General features: G+C 46.4%; 1 long non-coding RNA gene across 1 annotated transcript; it reads left to right on the top strand.

The window, feature by feature from the left end:
* The first annotated feature begins 1,519 nt into the window (after positions 1-1,519).
* On the top strand, positions 1,520-9,149 carry LOC121106113. The gene is made up of 3 exons (XR_005838864.1): positions 1,520-2,086; positions 7,299-8,182; positions 8,566-9,149. It is a non-coding gene; the product is annotated as an uncharacterized LOC121106113 (long non-coding RNA).
* The last annotated feature ends 9,206 nt before the right edge of the window (positions 9,150-18,355 follow it).

Below are 18,355 nucleotides of genomic sequence, written 5' to 3'. Positions count from 1 at the left end.
AAACTCTAATTCATAGTAGTAATATCACCTCCTATTTGCAAAATACATTACATGTTACGAAGCACTTAACACTGATGGCCATTCTCAGTGCTGTTTGGTGAACAGAACATTCTTCTTCCCATTCTACAGGTGAGGCAAGTGAAGGTGAAAGTCCTGCCCAAAGGTATTCGAAGGGTAGGACGTGGGGCAGGAGCCAAGATTCTGCCCCTGGAGCTGCACAGTGTTCAGGGCACATGCTTCCGCTGTCCATTTCTCCTGGGGCCCCTCCCTTGGTGAAAATCTTGAGATTTCCCCCCCGCTGCCCTGGTGGGGGTGAGCTGAGGGCTGGGGTCCCAATGGTTGTGCCTGCCTCTGGGAACCTACTTGCCGTTCCCTGAGCTCTTTCGCTTTCCCCTCTTCTCCACAGAGAGAAGAATGTGATTTTGTCAGGTCGACAGCAATAACACCCACTTTTGACAGCCCTCAAGTCCTCCCAGCCAGAAGCCAAGCAGAAAGTCAAAGCCGGCTGTGTTTCCACCACCCCCAGGGTGACTCTGTTTAAAATTAAAGCTCAGCATGTTTTCTTTTTTTAATTCACAATTTATTGTAAGGGGAGAAGAAAAGCTTTTGCCCTAGTGATTAAGTTTTCAGAGGGATCACCTTCGAGCAGGGCTACAGCAGAGTTGCTGCTGGTAGGCAGGGGTATTTAAAGAATGTGAGCTGGAGTTCTTTCTTCTAAGCCCTTTTTATTTCATTTGCACGGTGCAAAGGTATTTGTCATGAGAGGGGCATTTCATAGCTATCAGGTCAAGTGCAATAAACTGGTAAGCAACAGACTGCCATTGAGGTGAAATAATTTCTGACACTTAATGGTTATTACTATGGAAGGCTGTCCATCACCATCCATGCTTCTTGCTGCTTGGGGCTTTCTGCTCTTCGGCTATGGCAGAGAAAATAGCTGAGTTGGGGTTTGGAAGCTGCTTCCAGGAGCCGCAGTTTGGTATTACCTGGCTGCTAAAGTTGCTTCTTGGTTAAGTGCCAGTTCCAACCTTCCTGGGGCCATGCTTCCTTTAAGGAAACACAGGAAACCCCTGTCCTCCTCATAGCCCCACCCCCCCACCCTCAACTATGTTGTTGCAAATCAGAACTTACTGTGATTTGGGGAGAAATCTGGGAAGGCTCGAGTTCTGGCCCAAACAAATCAAATAGGGTAAATCCTCAGTGCTGGGAGACATCTCCCTCTCCATTAATTTGAAATTCATGATCATCTAGTCTGGAATGAGTTAGATGCAAAAAAAGGGGTGGCGGACAGACTCTAAGGTGGTCCCCATGATTCCCTCCCTTGGTGCGTGTGTCTTTGCGTAATCCATTCCCCTTGAGTGTAGGTGGGTCTGTGACACGCCACTAACTGAGAGACTACGCCTAGGGTGATGATTACAAGAGTATGTTAGGACTCTGTCTTCCTAGCCGACTCATCTCACTCTCCTGCTGGCCTTGAAGAAGCCAGCTACGTGTTGCGACTGCCTATGGAGGGCTCGTGGCAAGGAACTGCTGTGGCCTTTAGCAATGGATAGCAGCCTCCAGCTGGTCGCCCGCGAGCAGTGTGAAGCTCTCAGCCTTATACCCACAAGGAAATAAATTCTTCTAATAACCTGAGGGAACTTAGAAACAGATTCTCCCCCTGACAAGCCTCCAGATGAGAACACAGATTGCCTGTCACCTTGACTGCGGCCTGTGACCCTGAGCACGGACCCAGTTAGACCCTAATGCCCAGAAACTGGGAGATAATAAATGCGTGTTGTTTAAAGCTGCTAAATTCGCAGTCATTTGTCATGCAGTAGTCGATGACTAGTACAAGGGATTTGTGGAGTAAATGAATACAGAACGCCATGTCCCAGGGGTGGCATGGAGCCACTAAAGAAGACAAGCCTCGCAAGCCCTTGTGGAAGCACCATTTGCATTAAGGAAGAGGCAACTGCCTGGACTTCTTAGCCCATCTTTTAAAGATATAACAGAAGTGCTTCAAGGACAACCCGGGGAAAGCACTGGGTTTGTCACTTCGTGGATGGGCAGTCCTATGGAAAGGATCATTCCAGCAAAGACTGCGGTAAGTGCCATGGCCATGGCGGGGAATGTGCCAGCCTACGTGATGCACAGAAGGGGGCCACTGTGGCTGGAATGGGAGGGGCCAGTGGTAGGAAGGTGGGTCAGGGAGGTCAGGGAGAGCCCTAGGGAGGTCACAGAGACCCAGGAAGCCACCATAAGGATTTTGGCTTTGACTGAGTGGCATGGGAAGCTGTTCAAAGGGTTTGAGGAGTGGTGAGGGGAATGGCATGACCTGACACGTTCTAAGCCCACCTGTACTCTCAGTCCCAATTTGTGGGTGTGTAGGAGAAGGCAGAGGCCTGGTGGCAGAGATTTTGATTCACTTCTATACCCCTCACGTGACTTAGCATGACATCTGACATATTAGCTGTCTAGTGCTTGTTGGATTGAATTGAATGTATAAACCATCCATTATTGCTGTAAGATTTTTAAAAAGATTTTATTTTTATTTATTTACTTATTTATTTGAGAGAGAGAGAGCATGAGTTGGTGGGAGAGAGAGGGGGAGGGAGAGAGAGACAGAATCCCAAGCAGACTCCACACTGAACATGGAACCCAACATAGGGCTTGATCTCACGACCCTGAGATTATGATCTGAGCCAAAATCAAGAGTTGGACGCTTAACCGACCGAGCCACCCAGGCACCTCACTGTCAGATTTTTTAACATTCTGAAGAGTTTAAGTCCCAAACATTTGCATGGTGTTTAACTGGTTTATCAGAGCCATTGACATAACTGGTGAAATTAAAGGCAAAGCTATGTTGATGAGTACGGCAACCCCAAATTTCATAGACAAGAAAACGATGAGCAGGTGTTATCTCGGGTCGGTGAAGGGCACCCCCTCCCTTGCCTGGTGATGTTAAAGAGGATGGGATAGGAGCTTTTTTCCTTGTGTGTGTTGGGAGGGGCAGGGGTTTCCTCTCCTACATGGCTCCTGTGAAGCTTTGCCCATAGCATCTGCTGCTGAAATCCTCCGTCAAGTTTACCCTGTGTCTTCTACTCTGTTGTTATTTTGATTGCTATATTTGTTTTTCCCCCAAGAAGGGTCAGGATCCCAGAGGAACCCCCAGGACCAATAACATATTGAAATGTATGAGCGGTTGAGTAGCTAGGGTATGTGCACTGATGAATGCTATGTGGGGACTGGGCTAGGCCATAGTACGTGAACGTTGGGTCAAATACCAGTCTAGATGTTGCTATAATCGTATTTACTAGATGTGATTAAATCAACACATTTGGAGTAAAACCGATTGCCCTCTGTATTGTGGGTGGGCCTTCTCCAGTCAGCTGAAGGCCTTAAAAGAAAAGACCTGGGTCCCTAAGGAGGGAATTCTGCTTCTGCCCTGCTCTGAGATGCAAGACTGCAGTATTACCTTTCACCAGATTTCCCAGCCTACAAGCCTGCTTTGCAAATTTTGGACTTGCCAGCCCCCAGTCACGTGAGCCACTTCCTCAAAACAACTCTCTCTATATAGATAGAGATAGATAGATAGATAGATATAGATAGATACAGATATAGATATAGATATAGATATAGATATAGATATATAGATATCCTATTGACTCCATTTCTCTGGGAACTCTGACTCATACAGCGTGAAAATTCCAAGACTGGAAGTCTGTCTACTTCTCCCGCTCCCCCTGAAGATTGGTCTTGGTGTCTGTTACTTTCTCACGTCAACCTGGAGTGAAGCATGGGGTGTCTTCTACCTGAGGAGGCACTGTTTGAGCGAGGGTGGGTAGAGGTGCACCACCCCCAAACAAGTCCTGATGTTGCCAGTTTTGTGAGCAGAACACTCTAAGGGAAGGCGAACTTCTTAGGGTAACATCCTAGCCAGCACCACGGCCCTCAGTGGTTTTCCCCCCCACCTGCCCCTCACCTCCCTGGCCCCAGGGGGTCCAGACTCTTGGTAAACCAGTGGCCTACTATTTCCTCAGGTGTGAACGTCCCCAAGGACTCTTTCTCTCTCTTCTCTCTACCTCTCATTAATGGTGCCTCAATTCAGAGGGGATCTGATCAAGCCAAGGACACAAAGGTATAGGCAACTTGCAATCTCGGCATCTGTCCTGGGGAAGAACATATAGGTGAAAAGGGTCTCCCACTGATGGGTTTATGTGGAGGCATTTTGTGAACATGTTTAGATGTCCTGGCTCCCTTTATTCCCCAGTATCCAACAGGGATGAAAAGGAATGGAGGCATGCTGGTTATATTCAGGGCTAGCTGCATATAGTTACCCCCTCCCTAAGGTCTTCCTTTTCCTTAATCTCCAGCTTCAGTGGGTGACAACAAGGAGAGTGTAGTCAGCCCAGGCAGTGCTGGAAGCTGGGGTGTCAGGTCTCTAGCCTAGAAATGGGTGATTTCTTGTGGGTCCTCAGTGTCGAGCTACACCACCCACTGCATGCTACACCTATACTTCCTAGGGAAACCAGCCCACACCAGCAGGGATCCTGTCCCCAAGTTCTCTCTGCCTAGTGGCCATCCCTGATGGAAAGGAGAATGCTAGCTGGAGTAGGAATATTGCTGTTTGCTCTTTTTAGAAAATATGTTTTCTAAATGATGAGACCAGTAGAATCTACCCAGGGGAAGTGTCCTGGAGTTGGCCCACACTCCTACCCAGAAGCATTTCCTCCCTGTTGGGAAATGGACTGGCCAGCTGGCAGTACCCAGGTAGATTCCTGAAGGGTGAAGAGTCCTGCCACTTCTCTAGGCTGGACTCATCCCACCAGAGCCCTCCCTCATTAGTCACATCATCACCATTGAGAGAGAGTCAGAGACCTGGGGAATAGCTTTTCTGATTCTTCTCCCTCTCCTCCGGTGCCATCTTGTCTGTGTGCCTGTGGTTTAAGGATCAGTGTGCCTGAGCGTGGAAAATAGGGTATGGCTGCATCTGTCCCCAACACTGTGGCTGGTGTGACTTACATGAATCACTGAGTCACACTGATGTCCAAGCTGCCAGTGGGGCAACTTGCAGGGAAACACAACCACATTTTCCTTCTGAAAGGACAAGAGTGACTGTTCTCTTCATGGATTGACATAGATCAACCTATTCGAAATACTAAAAGATGATGTATCCTTGCAAATAGACATTGCATTATAAAGCCAACTCAGCTCTTCAGTGGCTTCAATTAGCACTCGGCACAGCACGGGGGACAGAGGAGAGCGGTATCTGAACAGCCAGCTAGCCAGCAGTCTGGGGAGTCTCATGCGTTTTGAATTATAGCACCATCGTTTATATGAGAAAGGGAGAGAGACAGAGAGAAAGAGAGACAGACAGAAGGAAAAAGAGAAACCGAGAGAAACAGCAAGGCAAGAAGAGACAGAAAGAGGGAGAGACAGATGGAGAGAGAAGGAAATCGTAAAGGAGCGAGAGTCTTACTGTCGAGGATGGAGAGGGATGGATGGGGAAGGGAGCTCCTCTGCTCCAGTAGCTGTCGTCCAGATCAGAGCCCCTCCATTTCTCCTTTCACCCTCAAAACAGCCAGGGAAAAATCCCTGTGGCAAGTGCACAGGTGATCTAAGGAAGTGACCAGCGGAGAGAAAGAGGGTTTCCTTCCCTCCTGGGTGCTTTTTCCCTCTCAAATCATGGCTCTTTCAAGTGAGGTTTCCAGCGTAGATGTGGGACACACTGGGCAGCTACTTCTTTGCATCAAGAGCAACGTTGTCTCCATCTTCACTACAGCCGAGAGCCAAATGTGCTCGCCCTTGTCACTGCCGGATGAGCAGTGGGAGCCGGGGGGCCTGAGTTCCAGGCTCTGAGCGCTGTGGCCTCAGTGGCCGGCCTTTCTCCATCAGGACCATCATGTGCAATGCACACTGTGTTCTTCTGGTGTGAGGAGCCCACAGATCCCAGCTCCCCTTTCACTCCTCCAGCACCTGGGACAGCTCGCAAGGGCAGCACCCAAGGCTCTCAGCTACTGCCAGGGGCCTGCCATTTTCCCGAAGTCTCTGGCTTTCTAGTCAATGTCTCCAGCTACCTAGATGCCTCAGTACATGTTCTTCTGACTCTCTTTCTCTCCTTCCCCGCCTTCCCCCTTTTTCCTCCTTCCCACTCTACCTCTTCTTCCTCCTTCTTCATCTTCTGAAGCCCAAATTATCTCTTCTGAGGGTAATTATTGCAGAGTCCTTAATTTGGAAACCATTGTTTTGTCTCCAACAAGAATCCTACAATCAGGATTTGGGGGGTTGTAAAATGAGCTTCCACCATTCATGTGTTAAGAATATAATGTTCCCTATCCCTTCCTCCATTTCACATTTAATAAACTGACATGCTTATTACACAAAGAAACCAGAGGTGTGTGTGAGTGGTGGGAAACAGTACTCTGTGTCTGTAAGCATAGTAAGGGGAAGGCACACTTCCCTTGGATCTGGAAATACACAATACAATTGCAGTCCATTAAGTAGTGGACCGTACCTCCTTCCCTGGTTTATCCATGAATAGACAGGCAGAGTGGGGCAGAGAGTGTGTAACCCCTAACCATTGCAGAGAGAAAGAACACAACTCAATTCACTTAAAATACTGTGAGCACATGGATGTGAACTGTGTGTCTCCAGGATCTTCTTGTTTCCTCCCAGCCTGTTCACTGCATCTCTGTGAAGTGGGTTGGGGTCTCTGGTTATCAGCTGCAGCTGACTGGGGAGTACCAGAACAAATGCCAAGTAAATTTTGGTCATTTTTAAGCCTACTCTTGATCCATGGATTCCCAGGGCTGTGCGTCAAGTGGGGCAGCCAGGTGCTGGGATACCAAGCTGAGTGAAAGGCGGGTGGGACCAGGAGAGAACAGGCTGTTAGAGGCTGCACTGCAAGAGACCGACAGGCCTGCACAAAGGTGGCACCTGCCCTTACACTGTGCATGTACATGGCTCGCTCCTCGCTGAGCTCCAGAAATTAGAGGCCTGAGTACCAGGAGGAAGAGTGTCCCCACTCTGCCCCATCTCATGGGCTCATCTGTAAAAGGCAACATGCATCGTCTACCTGATGGGAGGGGCCTCATCCCAAGTCTCTGAGCACATCTGAGCTCAGTTTAGAAGAGAGAAATTATAAAAAGTTGCATTGTTTAATATCTCCTTATTTTTATTCTGTCATATTTCCTTACGTCTGCCTTTATGTGGCTTTTATTTCTCTATATTACAGACCTAAAAATAAACCCACATTTTTTCCTATCTCCCTTCCTGCCAATTGCTACTGAACCCATCCCATGTCCTACTCACTGCAGGTCCCAGCTCTCTGGCTGTCAGAGTCTCACAACCAAGCCAGTGGTGGACCCATCATGGAACTCATGAGTTATCCTGGCTGCAGAGCACAGAGCAAAAGGGTCCACTTAAGAGGCAGTATCTCAGGAGAAGATAAATCAAGTGACAAGCTGAACACATTGTTCTTGTTGAGGGGCCAAGCAGAGGCATATTCCAAGTGTGAGCCAACAAGACGGGAACCATGCAAACCAGAAAGAGAGACATTTCAAAGCAGAGACTTGGAGATAGAGCCTAAGAAAGTCCTCCCATGAAGAGAATGTGTCTAGCAATTGATTACCATGAATGTGCTAATCAGAGAAGATCACTCCTGCTGCACACCTAAGAGGTTATCCCTCTGGGGAATGTAAGCCCTAACCAGGAGGGAAAGTAATTGGCCTGCTATGGACTGTATGCTTGTGTCCCTATGCCCCCAAATTCATATCTTGAAGTCCTAACCCTCAGTATGAAGATATTTGGAGGTGAGGTCTTTGGGAAGCAAGTTTAAATGAGGTCATGAGTGTGGGGCCCTAATTTGACAGAGCCGGCACCCAAATAAGCAGAGGAAAAGACCAGAGCCCTTTTTTTCTGCACCATGTGAGTGTCCAAGCAGAAGGCAGCAGTCTGCAATCCAGGAAGAGTCCTCAGCAGGAACCAAACTGGGTGGAACTTTGATATTGGACTTCCCAGCCTCCGGAATTGTGAGAAATAGATTGCTGTTGCTTAAGCCACCCAGTCTATGGTATTCGACTAAGGCAATGCCCAAAGGTCCTGACACCTGATACCCTTTACTGTGTCCCATGGAGATTCCAAGTGCTTTATAGAATCAGCTCATTTCATCCTCATCATTTTAACCTCACAAACCAATGAGGTAAGTGGTTTTCATCACACTACGCAGATGACGACACCAGGTATAAAGAGGTCAGGAGACGTGTGGCTGGTGCGTGCAGTGCCTGGATCTCACTCCCGCGGTCTGACACCACAGCCTGGACAGGGAACCACGGGACCTCAGTGCCTCGTGGGATTTTAATGGTAGGAGTGTTAGTCAAGGATAGGACACTTCCAGGTTCCCCTATCACCCACCCCTCGGTGAGGCTATCCCTTCAGGGCAGGTCAACGGGCAGAGGAAAGAGAGCATCCAAGGAGCTGCTGATCTGGGGGGTCAGTGAAGGCACAGAAAGGTTGGGCCTCCTGATGATTCATTCTTTTCTTTCTGTGTGCCCTTCTTGGCCTTTTTGTCCCCACTCTCCCCAGGAAGGCTCTGCAGCCATTTCTAGGAGTGGACAAAGGCGGAGCCTGTGACTCGGCTGAGCTGCAGAACAGGGATTCCCAAACCATGGTTGTTCTGACGGCCTCTCACGGAGCACAGCCAGCAGATGGTAAACATCCCCCGTCGGTTTCTCAGGAGAGGGCTATTTCACCGCTGCCCTTGGGTGACCAAGGTGAGGGCGAGCGTGCACCATTGGCCGAGGTCGCACATGGTGGCCCACTGTTCCGTGCGTGTGAAAATGCCAGCTTCTGTCACAAGGGCTGCAGTCCTGCTGATCCCTCTAACACTAGAAGTAGTCATTTTAGAGCGAGAACTCACGAGTCCAGAAGGAGCACATCAACAGCCTGAGGATACCATCTGTGCCACCAAGGCTCCCTAGGAGGCTTAAGATGGCTTTTGCCGAAGCAAACAAGCGTTCGCAGGTACCGCCTTTCCACTGCAGAGAAGGGGGGAAGGAAAATTCCAGAGTGTGGCTCCGTTATCTCAGCTCTGATAGAGGCCAACGGGGGGAGAGCAGCTTTCAATAGTGCTTTTCCTCTTTGCTCTTTTCCTTGTATTTGACTTTCAATGTAAATTAAAACTTTTTCCAGCAACAATTTTGTGGTGTACATTTCTAAATCATAGCTAGTTAATAACATTTCTATTTTATCAAGCACTGAAAATGTCGTTTCAAAAATCCAGCTAGATGATATGTTGCAGTACGTGTATCTATTTACTCGATCCACTTAGTGAGCCCCAAGTAGTAGGCGCCACAGTGATAGCAGTGTCTGCGCTGCAGCAAGGGAAAGATGATGTATCAGGCACTTTACGGGGCCTTTGGTATGCATTTTCTCACTCGGGCCTCCAGACAACCCACAATATTCTTCAGATCCCCGTTTTACAGATGAGGAAACAGAGGGACAGAGTAACTTGTTCAAGGTAGTTGATGGGCATTTAAGAGACCAGAAAGAGAGATCCTACTTGGTATGGTATCAGCCCTGGCCGGGGACTAGTATATGCCCTGCTTCCTTCCTGGTAACGTTCAAGATTGAGGTCACTGAACAGCCAATTAGACATTGGCCTAATCACGATTGGTAGATCTGTGCCTCTTCCCATTCTCTGTTTTCCTCCATCTCTCTTTTCTCTCCTTTCCGATTACAACAGAAACACCTGTTTACATCTACTAGTCAATCACTTCCTGTTATGGACCGAATTATGACACCCCTCCCCCCAAATTCATATGAGGTCCTAGCCACCTGTATTTCAGAATGCAGCTGTATTTGGAGACAGGGTCTTTTAAAAAGGTAATTAAATTAGAGTCACCTGAATGGCTCAGTCTGTTAAACATCTGACTCTTGGTTTCTGCTCAGGTCATGGTCTCAAGGTTATGGGATTGAGCCGCGTGTCAGGCTCCATGCTCAGTGTGGAGTCCGCTTAAGATTCCTTCCCTCTCCCTCCTCCTCCCTGTCTACTCCTCCCCTTGTTCGCGTACATGTTCTCTCTCTGTAAAATAAATAAATCTTTTTTTTTTAAAGGTAATTAAGTTAAAATGAGGTCATTAGGTGGGTCCTAACCAGATATGCCTGGGTCCTCATATGAAGAGGAAATGTGGACACTCAGAGACACCAGGGGTGTGTGTTCAAGAGGAAAGACCATGTAAGGACACAAGAAGAAGGTGCCATCTACAAGCAAGGAGAGCGGCCTCGGGAGAAACCAACCCTGTTGACACCTTGATCTTGGACTTCCAGCCTCCAGAACCGAGCAAAAAATTTTCTGTTGTTTATGCCCCCAGTCTGTGGTATTTGTTATGACTTTCAGAGCAGACTAATACACTCCCAAAGTGCCAGCAGTTGAACATGATTTGGTTCCAGTCACCCTCCATGACTCCCTGTCCAGCGAGGGACACAGACCAGTTAACAAATAACGGCAGGACAAGTTGACGAACCCTCTGAGAGAGGAGTGCGCCAAGACCTGTGGAAAGCCACGGGGGCACTGTGGGTGGGCCCAGCGGGGAGGAGATGAAGAATGGTTGGTTTGAGAGATGACCTTTGAACAGAATCAGAAAGAATTCCGGTTAACTAGGCTAACAAGAGAAAAAAGTACTCCAGATCGAACAGCAAGGACAAAGGAAGCTGTAGCTTCTGGAATCAGATATGGTGGATCCTTGGCAATCTCAGAATTAATGTTTGCAGTTTGGGCAATACTTGAGTGAATAGGTGGGTCCTTGGCATGTACTAATCTGTAATTTTGCAAAGGCACGAGGGTGCATATGAGGGAGTGTGTTGCTGGTGTGGGAACAAGTCCCCTTAGCTATTAAGTGAGCTTCTGCATTGAAATGACTCACTCAACACAAGGCATGCTTTCAGTCTCATAAAGACCCCATGAGAAGCTATGTTGTAGATTAGGAAATGGAGAAAATTACACGTTACAGTCATATTCAAGGCTCTGAGCATTTAAGAAAGTCTCTCTTGCACCCTCCTCAATTCAGCCCTTCATCTGCCGTTGATTTTTTAGTGAGCATTTCTATTTTGTACCAGCCACCAGGCTAGGTATACAGTGGTGACAAAACACACATGCCTCTGCCCTCCGGGAACTCACAAACTTTTGGGGAGGGATCATGAAAAAAGGAAGCAGACATATATGATTGCCACTGGTGAGAAATGTCACTAAGAAAAAGTGCCGGTGCTTTGGGTAAGAACAGATGGTGAGGGGTCAACAAAGGGCTCTTTGGGGGAGGCAAGGGATAAGTGAGCCTGCTTCTCTGCAGACAGAGGGAGGAGCATGCCTGAGGGTCTGCGATGGGAGCAAGGTGTGCTGGAAGAATGGTGGGCCGAGAGTGTGTTGAGAGAGAAGGAAGAGCAGCATAAGGTGAGTGGGAGGAGTGGGTGGGGCCAGATTAAGGCCTATGGCCATGGTAGGAATTTGAGCTTATTCCCCACGAAATCAGGAGTCTCTGAGGGCTTTTAAGCAGGGAGTACCAGTCTTACCCCCGTGGCTCGAATGGGGAAAATGGACAGGAAGGGGCACACGTGGATGCCCAGTCAGAACACAGGTTCCCAGATATGGCTGCAGATTGGAATCCCTTGGGCGTGCGAAATAATACTGATGTCTGGGTCTCCCGCATCCTAGACATTCCGATTTAATTGGTCTGGGGTACAGCCTGGAATTTTACAGAGCTCCTCCGGTGATTCAAATGGGCAGCAAAACTTGAGACTTTCTGAATCTAGAAGGTTCAAGAAAAGATTCAGTAGAGGTTTTGAGAGTGTGGTGTACTAGGGTTGTGGCTATGAGAAGCCAAGGCATGAACAAATACATGAGATGCATTTTAGAGACAGAAACAGGAACTTAGCAGGTATTCTGGTTATGAGCGACAGAGGAGCAGGAGGATTTAAAGATTACTCAGAAGTGAGGTCTGAGACACGGATAGACATTTGGGAGCCATTGATATTTGGGTTGGTATTTAAAGCCACAGGAGTAAAAGCAATCACATGGGAGAAAATATGAATAGAGAAGAAGGGCTCAATTTTAATAAGGTGAGGAGAAAGGGGTTAGATTAGGGTGGGGTGGGGTACAGATGAGAGAGATGATGCCACAGAGGTGTGCAGGAGGAGGGGCTAGCAATTCATAAAAGGAGGATTGCGCCCCCCATTTTAGCAGGAAGAATGAACAAGAAGAGGATAGTTTGAGTGGCTTTGTAAATTAGTTATGGGAAAGTGAGAGCACTTTTAGCTGATAGATTTCATTTTCTCAATTGAGTTTAAGCAGGTAAGAGCTGAGGGTGAGTGGCAAGGGTTGGGGTAAGGAGGAGGGGTGGCACTTTTGAGGAGTTTACAGAAGTCATGGGGTTGGGGGTTGGCGAACACACCTTTCGGAGAGTGTTGTGAATTTAGGGCAGTACCGTGTGTCCATCTGAGGATGATGGTCATGCCTTTATTGTGACTGTCAAGGTGTTTCTTTGTCTCCACCAACAAGGCTTGGAGTCACAGGTGTAGGCACAGAGAAATGGTGGGGTTCATCCCAGGTTGGCATTTGTGCATCTCTGGTGATTTTAACAGGTTTAATAAAGAGTTGGGGGACTGCCTGGATTATGAGGTCCAGTGTATAAATGAGCGGTGTGGGGGCCCTGGAGGGTGCACTGCTCCATATCCCTTCAAGACAACCTGGTGGCAGCACCCTTTGATTCCCTTTGCACCCTCAATAAGACCCTGCTCCCCCGGCTGCTCCCAGCCATGACTGCAGGTGCCAATGTAATGGCAGGGGCACTGGATTTACTTTGTATTTTCAAAACAATGTTTGTATTAGTTTCCTATTGTAAATTTCCTGTGTAAAAAATTCTACAAACATACTAATTTTAAATAACATACATGTATCAACTCCGTTTCCATGGGTCAGGAGTCCAGGCATACTTAGGGTCTCACAAAGCTGTAATCAAGGTGACAGCTGGGGCTGGGGTGCTATGCCAAGTACAGGTGTTTGCTGGCAGAGTTCAGTTCTTTGCAGCTGCGTAACTGATGGCAGCTTGCTTCCCCAAAGCCAGTGAAGGGACAGAAAGGCTGGGCTTCTCTTTCATTCATTCTTCTCTTTATGTGCCCTTCTTGGCCTTTGTCTTCTCTTCTAGAGCCCAGGAAGGCTCTCTAGTGATTTCTAGGGCCACAGGGGGCAGAATCTGTGACTTGACTGAGTTGCAGAACCAGGGATTCTGGAGGGAGGAGAGCATTTCTGCTGCTTCTGTTCTCTTATCTCCAGACCCAGGTCCACCTCCTTAGGTCAGGCCCACCCAGGATAATCTCTCTTCCAATTAATTTAAAGCCAACTGATTAGAGACTTCATTACATCTGCAAAATATTTTCACTTTTGCCAGATAAGATAAATCATTGGTGATACTCACAGTCTGGCCGACACTCCAGGGGAAGGGATTTCACACGTCAGGTGCACCAGGGGGAATATTGGGGGCCATCATAGAATTCTGCCTACCCCAGCATTCACATCAGGTAAAATAAAAAAAAAAAAAGTGTTTCCTTTTCTCTTCTGACTATAAAAGTAATGTAAGTTCATGGGGTAGAATCTGGAAGCTGTAGATATGTACAAAAAGGGGAATTTAAACCCACTCATTAGAATATCATTTCTGCCCTAAAATATAAACCTTATTATCATTTTTATTTTTTTTAAATAATGGAACCACAATATAGAATTTTTTATATTTTCTATTAGATTAAGTGTTCTTTGAGAATATGAATTTGGCTCATACTATTCCCTGTGTGAATATGGATTCAATTTATTTACTGTTTTCCCTTGTACACTTTGGTTGCTTCCAATTTTTTTTTTTTGCTATTATAAATAATCTTGATGAATTTACTCCAGCATCTCTAAGTGCTTATTCAGAGCTCACTATTCACTTGAAATTTTGAGGCAGAGATAGTTAAAGTGGTGGGACAAGATGCCAGTAAAGAAATTAATCAGAAACAGAAAACATCCACAACCCGAATGGGTTATTTGGAAAATAAAATCAGTTTTTATTTGGGCACAATTTTTTTTCCACAAACATTTTTTGGGGAACCCAAGATACTGCTAAAGTGTTTTGGCATAGGGCTCCATGAATATAGGGATGACATTTATTCCAGGTTACCCAGCCTTGCACAATAAGTACTCATCACAAGGATTTGGTTATGCCATTAACATAGTTGCATAACAACCCCTGAAGGGAAAGATCTGAGTGTGGGGAAGTGGGAGAGAAAGAAAAGATGAGCTGGGATTAGGTAGGAAGGTGGAATAGGAGGGTCCAGACTGCAGAATTAACTGGAAGAGAGAGATTTCCCTTTGTCTGGGAGATTTGGTGGTTGAAATGAGCGCCCGGAGCGGGCAGGAAAGCTGCCTGTAGTAATGAGCCCAATAAAGTGATTTAAAACATATTGATCTTTGTGTGTTTGTGGGTTTGGGCTTAACCTTGGTGGTTGGCTTCCTTCAGGGCAAACACCTGGTATTTTGTATGCAGTGGGGAGTCAGAACCCACCAGAGACTTTGTCATTCAGTGCTGAGTTTGGTGTGGTGCGAGGAGGTCTTGGACACGGTCTGAGGACATTTCGTTTGGGAGGTGCTGTCAGGACCTTGGGCCTGTGCTCCCAGGATGGGAGGCTGCAGAAAGACAGCATGTTGCTTCTACTTTCTGAATTTTCTGGGAGTGTATGTGTGTGTTGGGGGAGGGAAAAGAAAGGGGAAAGAGCAGGAATGATGATATAATGGGTCCCTATAGTGAGCCACTGAGAAATGCTAGGGAAGCTGGTCCTTGGCATAGTTATGCTTGACAAATGAGATGTGTTTCGTTCCACTCTGGGCAGCACACACGTGTTCTCTTTCCAGGTGCAATGGGAGCCATCTCTCCCATGACAATTGTGCCCAAGCCTTCTGCTGTGCTGTGTCTTCTGGGAGTAAATTGCTATTTCCCTTGAAGAGACTATGTCTCCTTTGCCAAGCTGCCCAGTGGGCTCCCTCTCTCCTCTGCCAAGAAGCTCTTCTGTGGAGTAGTTGTGAGTTTGGTAGAATGAATTTTCATGTGAATTAATGGCCAGGGCATTAAACGTTGGCCATTCCCTCAAATGAAGTGTTGCTTTCTCTTTCCCTTTTTGTAGTCTCAGTGAGGACCCTAAGCCAGGTGTGGGAAGTGTGTTTTGGAAAAAGCAACTCACTGGTGGTCTGTCCATAATAAATATCCAGGAAGTGGCTTTGCTCCTAGGACTTTTAAAATCCTGTGCTTCTCAACTTTACAATTATGATGCTCAAAGGACCAAGTATAGGTATAGATCATTGGTTCTTAACTGGGGGTGACTTTGCCCCTTGGGGGACATGTTGCCATGTCTGGAGATATTTTGACTGTCAATGCTAGGGGTGGGGGAGTGGGAGAGAGGTGGGTGGAGGACATTACCCATATAGTGGATAGAGGCCAGGGATCTTGCTAAACATTTTACAATGCACAGGAAATATTCTGTCCAAAATGTCAATAGTGTCAAGGTTGAGAAATCCTGGCATAGACCAAAGTATTACCCCTATTACCAGGAAGCCTGGCTTCTGCGTTTGTAAGATAGACACCAAAGTTTGTATGGGAGCTGTCTGCCTGAACTCTATTTAGGCAAAGAACCATGACCTACTTTTCAGCACTTTCCCTAAAGCAAGATTAGCCAAAACATTTCAAATATCCCTAATGTGGGAGAAAACAAACAAACAAATGCCCAAGCCTATGGGTTAAAAGACTCATTTACATAACAATGAGACGCCTGAAGCAAAGGCAGATCTGGGCTAGAATCCTTCCCAGTGAGCGTTCCTTGAGAAAGAGAGCTAAGCTGGTAAAAGGAGCATGCCCCATCCTTCACATGCCTGTATCACGCCAGCATCCAGCAATGCTTTCAATCAGAAGTGGTGCTTCCTGGGCAGGAGACCTAGAGATGGCCTCCCTTTGGGCAATTTATGCTAAATTAGTTTTGTGGATGCTTCAGGTACCAATTCCTCCAGACTTCCTTCATTACAGACAGTGCCTCTGGGACCAGTAGTGAAAAACAGTGTCTTGAATTACCGGGTCCTAAATTTAATATCGGAGACCGTCTTCCCTTCCTCTATCAGGTACCTATAGCAAATAGCTTTTACTGTTTTCAGAAATGCTCACACTTTAATGTGATGTCTGGGGTTTGAAGAACCCTTAGGTCAGAGGATGGGCATTACGAACCCTGAAACTGTCATGCAAAATTGTGTGAGTTCAGTTACCTGGGGAAGAGAATCCACTGATTTCATCACATTCCCTAAGGAGCCTTTATTCCGAATATTAAGAACCACTGATATGGATTCATTCGTTCATCAAATATTTATCGAATGCCTATTCTATGCCAGCACTGTGTTACATACTGGAAACGAAGAGAGCTAGGTGGTGGTGAATCATTGATGGAAATTTAAAGAAAACAGGAAGGAGCCTGAAGAGAAAAGTACAAAATTAATCAAGACACACTGAACAAAGTAATTGAGAAAATTTAAAGAGCCTAAAGATATCTTTTATTTGACATTGACAGACATTTCTATCTATACATACACAACGTTGTAACAATACTATGGCAATGGAAACAAAGCAGAGGGAAAGTTATGGAAGGGAACGCTTAGATGAAGTGGTATTTTATTAATAGGTAATTCACATCTCTAAGCTGCTGATTCTGAAAATAGAACCCAATTTGTTCCACCAAAAACATTTTTAAAATTTAATTATCAAGTGGATTGATCATCTGTGTTTCCTACATCTTATAATTTCCGTGTTTTTGGAATGATAGCTTGCAGGGTGCCTGGGTGGCTCAGTCAGTTAAGTGTCTGCCTTCGGCTCAGGCTGTGATCCCTGGGTCCTGGGTTTGAGACCCACATCAGACTTCTTGCTCAACAGGAGTCTGCTTCTCCCTCTCCCTCTCCCTGCCACTCCCCCTGCTTGTGCTCTCTCTCTTGTCAAATAAACAAATAAAATCTTAAAAAAGAAAAAATGAAATGAAAGCTTGCTTTCACAAAGATAGAGGTAAACTCTTGTGTCTATCACACCCATGACTTATCATGACGGCTTCCATTTTAATTTTTTCACCATAAACACTTACTTTTCCTTTTCTTCCTGCTAGTTACAATTTGCTTCTTAACCCTGCCCCGACCCTGAGATTCAGCACTGAAGGAGTGGAGGCGGGTGGGGGTGGAGGGAAGGTCACTCCCAGCCATCAGTGGGACTGTCAAGGACACCTGGGCTCCACTCCACCCCATAGGGTAATTCTGGACCCAACTCCTCGTCCATTGGATTCATGGCTCCAAGCTAAAAGCCAAAGACTTCTGTTTTCCTTTGTGATTTGTAATCCATGTTTCTTCATATGGACATCACCTTACCCGTGGTCACCCTGCGAATAAAAAGTTGCTGTCTAAACTGTGGACACTGTAAGTTTACCTGTGTTTCTTTTTCACCTTAAATAAGCCGAGTCATATTAGTCCACTGTTTCCTAAGCCTGAGGGGAACTCAGTTCATACTGCTTGCCTTGGGAATGCATTGAATCTCTGTTTCATAGCATATAGAAAACACCTAACAGTTTATATAGTAAATTCCAGTGTCTCATTTTATAGATGAGGATGCTGTGTTTCCTAGACCTCAAGCTTGAAACCGGCAGAACTAAAACTAGAATCTCCATTCTGAGTTGCTTCCTGGAGCTCCCTTCACAATGCTAAATTTCTAGAAGACACAAAACATCAAGATTACTTTTCTTCAGTCCTTTCTGGGCAGAATTTGGTGGCCTCTAACAGTACCTGGGTCACAGTAAATTTAGAAGCTGTCTTAGTTGGATGATCGGACCCAGTAGCTCAGAACAGCCACTGACCCTCTCAGTCTTCTGAAAGGAAGAAAACGTACCCACAGGCCAGTTTCTTGGCCGACAGGTAACTTGAAGGTGGACCCCAGAAGAGACAAATGCTCATTAGATATAAATGTAGGAGCAAAAGAAAAGTAGGTATAATGCTTCATTCTGCCCAAGGGGCTCCATTTCTTACAGTGTGAACAGGATTCCATTTCTCTCCAGTTAATACATTGTTCAATGATTTCCCCAGTGCCAGGGAAGCTATGTGCTTCTCAGGAGCGCCCACCTTAGCAAAAAGGTCATGTCACAAAAATCTATTTGGTTGCTGAGGGAAAGACAGCAGGTGATTCCCAAAAAGTCCTCTTCCCTTCTCCCATAGAAATAAAATTTTTCAAAAAAACTCAAATAATCCAATTAAAAAACGGACAGAGGACTCGAATAGACATTT

Source organism: Ursus maritimus, unplaced genomic scaffold, assembly GCF_017311325.1.
Source record: "Ursus maritimus isolate PB19 unplaced genomic scaffold, ASM1731132v1 scaffold_30, whole genome shotgun sequence".
Classification (NCBI taxonomy): Eukaryota; Metazoa; Chordata; class Mammalia; order Carnivora; family Ursidae; genus Ursus; species Ursus maritimus.
Note: the sequence above shows the minus strand (reverse complement) of the source record. Positions and strands in the feature narration are given on the sequence as shown.